Here is a 7,751-nt window from a genome sequence, read left to right as displayed (position 1 = left end):
CTTGTTTAGAAGCATCTGATGTCTGTCACCAACTTGATCTAGTTTTATTAGTATGTAGTTTGAACTAGCCTGTGTCAAGTTTTATTAGTATGTACTGGAGTAGTAGTTTGAACCATCTTCAGTGGAGATGGCACCTACATACGTATAAACTAGAAACCAGGAATGACATATTCCAAAAAATACCGGGAAATGGGCTTGTGTTTTGGTCTTTATGCCCAACTCCAGCCTGTGTTTCAGTAATGCACAACACTATTTGCTATGACCAAGCTCCAAAGCATCTGCATTACAAAACTGCGATTTAAGATTAAGGCAAATGGAATGCACTAGATAAACACAGATCGAATAGGTTTTCTACACTCAGGCACATGTCCGCTAGCTGCATGCATGTACATGCATCTTCTGAAATAGAGTGATTGGTTTGAATTCAAGTGCAGAATATATGCAAATGGGTGTTATTTCATTGTCGCCAAGGTAATAATCTATTCTAATCCATCCACGAACGGCTGTTATTTCGATTCACTTGCAGAAGCATCTTCGATTGATTAGCTTGCAAATCACCATGGATAGCAGATGATTCGGCTAGAAAAGTAGTACAAAGCCAAGCAAACAGATCGTGTATGCTATATATAATAACCATTTGGACATATGGATGTCCAGCATTACTATCGGACAACTATCTGATGTGATTTTGCGCCTGTAAAACTTAAACTAATTTCTACCTTCTTCTTCAGCAGGGTGATCAGGTTGGGGGCTGGTGTCGGCCGTATGGACCAACGACACCCACAACATGTACATTAGCTCCATGGAGGCGTCCTTCATGCAGCAGCTCCGTGGCCAGCAGCAGCACCACCACCACGCCACTCCCGACAGGAGCATGATCCATGTGGGCAGTGGCCATGGGCTCAAGGTGCTCCAAGAGGGAGCCTCTGATAACCTCGGGTCTGAGAAGAACGTGACTCGCCTGTGTGATGTTGGTGCACAAGGCCTGCCCAAGAGGAGTGAGCACTTGCGTCGGAGGAAATCCTGTTGACATAACCTCAGGTTGTTACACTTTTCATCTTGTTTGCTGATTGTTTCCTTTAGTGTATGTTTTGTTCAGTTTGACAGAAGTTTATAATTGTTATGCGGTGTTGGCTGGCTGTTAGTCTGATATTAATTCAGAAGCGTTGATTTTCCTTGGTATATGTTGTGTTCAGTTCTAGCAGAAGTTCAGAACTGTTATGCAATGTTGGCTGTTAGTGTGATTTGAATCTATAAGTGTTGATTTTCCTTGGTACATGTTGTGTTCAGTTTTGGCAGAAGTTCAGAACTGTTATGTAGCATTGGCTCTTAGTCAGCAGCCTAGTTGTGAGTTTAATGCCATGGTTTAAGGTTGCTCCAGGTCCTTAGCAACAATTGAATTCAGTTCAGTACGCGCCCACAAAGGTGTCTCGTGTGAGAGATTGCTTTCCAGATCTGAGAGGTGGGAGAGGCTTGGGCTGGGATGAGTGAGAGATTTCTATTTCATCTGCTGGAGATAGATTGAGAGAGGGGTGTTGATTAGTGTAGTTTGTGATTGAGAGAATGCATGCTGCTCCTATTTGTGCTTACTGATTGATTATACAGTGATTGACATGCTGCTATTTCTACTTGTTGATGTTATTGTTGCCATCCAATGCATATTGTTGTGATCTGTAGCTTACTGCCTTGCCTACAGGTGTCGTGCTGGCGACCAGGTGTCCAACCTTTGGTTCATCTACTGGTGGGAGGACAAGGTCTCAGGTGTGTTGCTTTCTTCTAGCTCTGAATGTTAGGATGGTCAATGTAATAGTCCAGTCTGTAGTGTAAGGTTTTGGATTGGAAACTCAGTGTGAAGTTTGGATCTTAGGCTTGCTTTTGCTGCCATTTTCTGCTACACAAGGATTTGTACTGCACTGCTGCTGAAACTGCTGAAACATGATGCTGCGATTGCCAATTTTTTTGTCTTAATGCCCATCTGTTGTTATATGCTTGGGGTGTTTTTCATTAAAATACAAACAATGGCTATTCTGAAATTCAAGCTATTTAAGAATGATGATAAAATACTCTTTTAAACAGTGGATTGTGGCTTAGTGTAATTTATGTACTAGTGCACTGCTTGGCGTAAAATTATAGCAGTACACATAGATATGCAATGAAATGCTTATAGTATCTTACACATGTATATTTGACATGAATGTGTACTGGTTGGCTTAAAGTTGCAGCAACCATGTTTTCTGAATAACTATAGTTGCTTTCAAAATCTACAATCTGTTCAAACAATAGTTGAACAATCATATGGCTTATCTAATCAAACAATTTGTTCATGTTATCTTTACATGCTGCTCTTATACCTTACCAAAACAAAAATAATTCTAACTAGGAGTAGTTCTTTTTGTTCAGATTTTGTATTTATTACTGCTGACATAGTGTCGTGATTTACTTTTTGTACTGAATAGATCTTTCTGATATTCACAGGTTTTAGCAATCAGCAGTAGCTCTTTCATCAAAGGTGCATGCTGCAACCGAGGACAAGCACTTCATCAAAGGTGCATGGTGCTTGCAATTGATGAACAGGAGGTCTATGAAATTTGAAGTTCAAAGCTGGATAGCCCTACTCAGCAAAGAGTCATCTCTTTTGTTTGACTGTAATAGACTGTAAATATTGTTATATTGTAATAGTAGGCATATTTGGGTTGTAATAGACTATGTACAGATTGTAGTAGACTTAGTGTTAGTTGATGAACTACATTTGTAATGTTCTGTTTGAAATATTTATTATGTATGTGATTTGAAAACGTGTGGAATGGAAACCTGGCTTGTGGGACCCATTAATGAAAATAATTTGAGCACTTTTGAAATTTCTGTCAAGTAGGCCCAATGTGTGAGATGATGACAAGTGGGACCAGCTCCGAAATATAATAGCCCAAACAATGTTAAAAGGCCATGTCCCAGAAATAAATAAAAGCATGAATTGTTGGGACAGGCCCATGTAGCTGACCAAAATTCGAAGGAAAAAATAATAAATGGGCTGAATTGTTGGGCACGGCCCATGTAAAACACCTAATCGGACCGAGCTGAATCTTGTCAATGACCTTTTCAATTGGTCGCAATTTTGCCACACCAGATTGCCACGTCGGATCCGACGTGGCCTGGGCAGACAGCCAGTGACCAAAACAAAAGGTCATGGATTCAACGACCTTCTGTTTTGGTCGTAAACGTCTACGACCTTCTCACAGAGAAGGTCGTTAATTTCAGTTTACGACCGCCAACTTTTGACCTTCTATTTTTTGTCACAAAAAGGTCGCAAATGAAAAACTATGACCTTTCAACGGCCAGTAGTGAGGGTCACAAGTTGACATATTTCTTGTAGTGCCTAAGCCTGAAACTGAGTGCTTCTACTACAAAGGAATGGTCACTGGAAGCGGAACTACCCCAAATACTTGGCGGATAAGAAGGATGGCAAAGTGAACAAAGGTATATTTGATATACATGTTATTGATGTGTATTTTACTAGTGTTCATAGTAACCTTAGGGTATTTGATACCAGTTTAGTTGCTAAGATTAGTAACTTAAAATAGGAGTTACAGAATGAACATAGACTATTTAAGGGCGAGGTGACGGTGTGTGTTGGAAGTGATTCCAAGGTTGATAAGATCACCATCGCACACTCCCTCTACCTTCGGGATTAGTATTGGACCTAAATAAATGTTATTTGGTGTTTGCGTTGAGCATGAATATGATTGGATCATGTTTATTGAAATACGGTTATTAATTTAAGTCAGAGAATAATTCTTGTTCTATTTACATGGATAAAACCTTCTATGGTCATACACCCAATGTAAATGGTTTATTGAATCTCGATCGTAGTGATACACATATTCATAATATTGATGCCAAAAGATGCAAAGTTGATAATGATAGTGCAACATATTTGTGGCACCACTCTTTAGGTCATATTGGTGTAAAGCGCATGAAGAAACTCCATGTGGATGGACTTTTGGAATCACTTGATTATGAATCATTTGATGCTTGTGAACCATGCCTTGTGGGCAAGATGACTAAAACTCTGTTCTCCGGAACAATGGAGCGAGCCACTGACTTATTGGAAATAATACATACCGATGTATGCGGTCCGATGAGTGTTGAGGCTCGCGGTGGGTATCATTATTTTCTGACCTTCACAGATGATTTGAGCAGATATGGGTATATCTACTTAATGAAACACAAGTCTGAAACATTTGAAAAGTTCAAAGAATTTCAGAGTGAAGTGGAGAATCATTGTAACAAGAAAATAAAATTTGTATGATCTGATCGTGGAGGCGGATATTTGAGTTACGAGTTTGGCCTTCATTTAAAACAATGTGAAATAGTTTCACAACTCACGCCACCTGGAACACCACAGCGTAATGGTGTGTCCGAACGTTGTAACCGTACTTTATTAGATATGGTGCGATCTATGATGTCTCTTACCGATTTACCACTATCGTTTTGGGGTTGTGCATTAGAGACAGCTGCATTCACGTTAAATAGGGCACCGTCTAAATCCGTTGAGAAGACACCGTATGAACTATGGTTTGGCAAGAAACCTAAGATGTCATTTCTTAAAGTTTGGGGTTGCGATGCTTATGTGAAAAAGCTTCAGCCTGATAAGCTCGAACCCAAATTGGAGAAGTGTGTCTTCATAGGATACCCAAAAGAAACTGTTGGGTACACCTTCTATCACAAATCTGAAGGCAGGATATTTGTTTCTAAGAATGGATCCTTTCTAGAGAAGGAGTTTCTCTCGAAAGAAGTGAGTGGGAGGAAAGTAGAACTTGATGAGGTAATTGTACCTTCTCTCGAATTGGAAAGTAGCTCATCACAGAAATCAGTTCCAGTGATGCCTACACCAACTAAAGAGGAAGCTAATGATAATGATCATGAAACTTTAGATCAATTTACTACCGAACCTCGTAGGTCAACCAGAGCATGTTCCGCACCTGAGTGGTACGGTAATCCTGTTCTGGAAGTCATGTTACTAGACCATGCCGAACCTACGGACTATGAGGAAGCGATGATGAGCCCAGATTCCGCGAAATGGCTTGAGGCCATGAAATCTGAGATAGGATCAAAGTATGAGAACAAAGTGTGGACTTTGGTTGACTTGCCCGGTGATCGGCAAGCCATAGAGAATAAATGGATCTTCAAGAAGAAGACTGACACTAATGGTAATGTTACTGTCTACAAAGCTCGACTTGTTGCGAAAGGTTTTCGACAAGTTCAAGGAGTTGACTACGATGAGACTTTCTCACCCGTAGCGATGCTTAAGTCTGTCCGAATCATGTTAGCAATTGCCGCATTTTATGATTATGAAATATGGCAAATTGACACCAAAAATGCATTCCTTAATGGATTTCTCAAAGAAGAGTTGTATATGATGCAACCAGAAGGTTTTTTCAATCCTAAAGGAGCTAAAAAAGTGTGCAAGCTCCAATGATCCATTTATGGACTGGTGCAAGCATCTCAGAGTTGGAATATACGCTTTGATAGTGTGATCAAAGCATATGTTTTATACAGACTGTTGGAGAAGCATGTATTTACAAGAAAGTGAGTGGGAGCTCTGTAGCATTTCCAATATTATATGGGGATGACATATTTTTTATTGGAAATGATATAGAATTTCTGGATAGCATAAAAGGATAGTTGAATAAGAGTTTTTTCAATGGAAGACTTCGGTGAAGCTACTTATATATTGGGCATCAAGATCTATAGGGATAGATCAAGACACTTAATAGAACTTTAAAAAAACACATACCTTGACAAGATTTTGAAGAATATCAAAATGGATCAGTGAAAGAAAGGGTTCTTGCCTGTGTTGCAAGGCGTGAAGTTGAGTAAGACTCAAAGCCCGAACATAGCAGAAGATAGAGAGAGAATGAAAGCCATTCCCTATGCCTCATCCATAGGTTATATAAAGTATGTCATGTTGTGTACCATACATATTGTGTACCTTACCATGAGTTTGGCAAGGGTGTACAATAATGATCCAGGAGTAGATCACCGGTCAGTGGTCAAAATTATCCTTAGTTACCTAAGAGGACTAAGGAAATGGTTCTCGGTTATGGAGGTGACAAAGAGTTCGTCGTAAAGGGTTACGTCGATGCAAGCTTTGACACTAATCTAGAAGATTCAGTGTCTCAATCTGGATACATATTGAAAGTGGGAGCAATTAGCTAGAGTAGCTCCGTGTAGATTATTGTAGACATAGAAATTTGCAAAATACATACGGTTTTGAATGTGGCAGACCCGTTGACTATAGCAATGTGATCACACCTTAGTACTCTTTGGGTGTTAATCACATAGCAATGTGAACTAGATTATTGATTCTAGTAAACCCTTTGAGTGTTGGTCACATGGCGATGTGAACTATGGGTGTTAATCACATAAAGATGTGAACTATTGGTGTTAAATCACATGGCGATGTCAACTAGATTATTGACTCTAGTGCAAGTGGGAGTGAGGGAGTCCTGGATTAGGGGGTCTCCGGACAGCCGGACTATATCCTTTGGCCGGACTGTTGGACTATGAAGACACAAGATTGAAGACTTCGTCCCGTGTCCGGATGGAACTCTACTTGGCGTGGAAGGCAAGCTAGGCAATACGGATATGTATATCTCCTCCTTTGTAACCGACCTTGTGTAACCCTAACCCCCTCCTGTGTCTATATAAACCGGAGGGTTTTAGTCCGTAGGACAACATACAATCATACCATAGGCTAGCTTTTAGGGTTTAGCCTCTCCGATCTCGTGGTAGATCAACTCTTGTACTACTCATATTATCAAGAATAATCAAGCAGGATATAGGGTTTTACCTCCATCAAGAGGGCCCAAACCTGTGTAAAACATCGTGTCCCCAGCCTCCTGTTACCATCCGCCTTAGACGCACAGTTCGGGACCCCCTACCCGAGATCCGCCGGTTTTGACACCGACATGGAGACTGAAGGAAATACGCCCTAGATGCAATAATAAAGTTGTTATTTAAATTTCCTTATATCATGATAAATGTTTATTATTCATGCTAGAATTGTATTAACCGGAAACTTGTTACATGTGTGAATACATAGACAAAACACAGTGTCCCTAGTAAGCCTCTACTAGACTAGCTCGTTGATCAAACATGGTGAATCCATCCCGTGGCTTGATGTGGATGAACTCCTCTTCCTCTCCCTTGAACAATTCAGACAGAATTTTTGCTAAAGCGACAGCGTTGTCTGGACCCTTACGCCCGCAACGGGTGGCGTCATCTTCCCCGTTAAAACACCACAGGGGGTGCCCTCGATATTGAAGTGGTTGCACTCCCCGCATTATGCATATTGACATAACCTCGATTACTGTCAATCCTGATTGAGCCAGCGCTTTAATCCGGTTCATCAGGTAAAGGACTTCTCCGTTGTCTTCCTCCTGGGGGCTCCGTGGGCGCCAACTTTGGTGTTTCTTCAGAGGAGCATTGCTGAACTCAGGAAGACCCCGCCGAACAGGGTCCGGAAGGGGGACGTCCTCCATATAAAACCATTCTGCAGGCCAGTCTTCGGACGTCTTCTTCAGAGTACCGGACAGGTATCCGGTTTCGGCGATGCGCCATATTTCGGCTCCGCCCACTTGATAAAGTGACCCCTTCTGTGTGCGAGGGACGAGGCAAAATAACCTTCTCCATGGCTCGAAATGAGCCTCGCAGCCCAGGAATAACTCGCAGAGGGCGACATAGCCGGCCAT

The sequence above is a fragment of the Triticum aestivum genome, chromosome 7A (assembly GCF_018294505.1).
Source record: "Triticum aestivum cultivar Chinese Spring chromosome 7A, IWGSC CS RefSeq v2.1, whole genome shotgun sequence".
NCBI lineage: Eukaryota > Viridiplantae > Streptophyta > Magnoliopsida > Poales > Poaceae > Triticum > Triticum aestivum.
The sequence above is the reverse complement of the archived record's forward strand: the minus strand, read 5'-3'. Positions refer to the sequence as shown.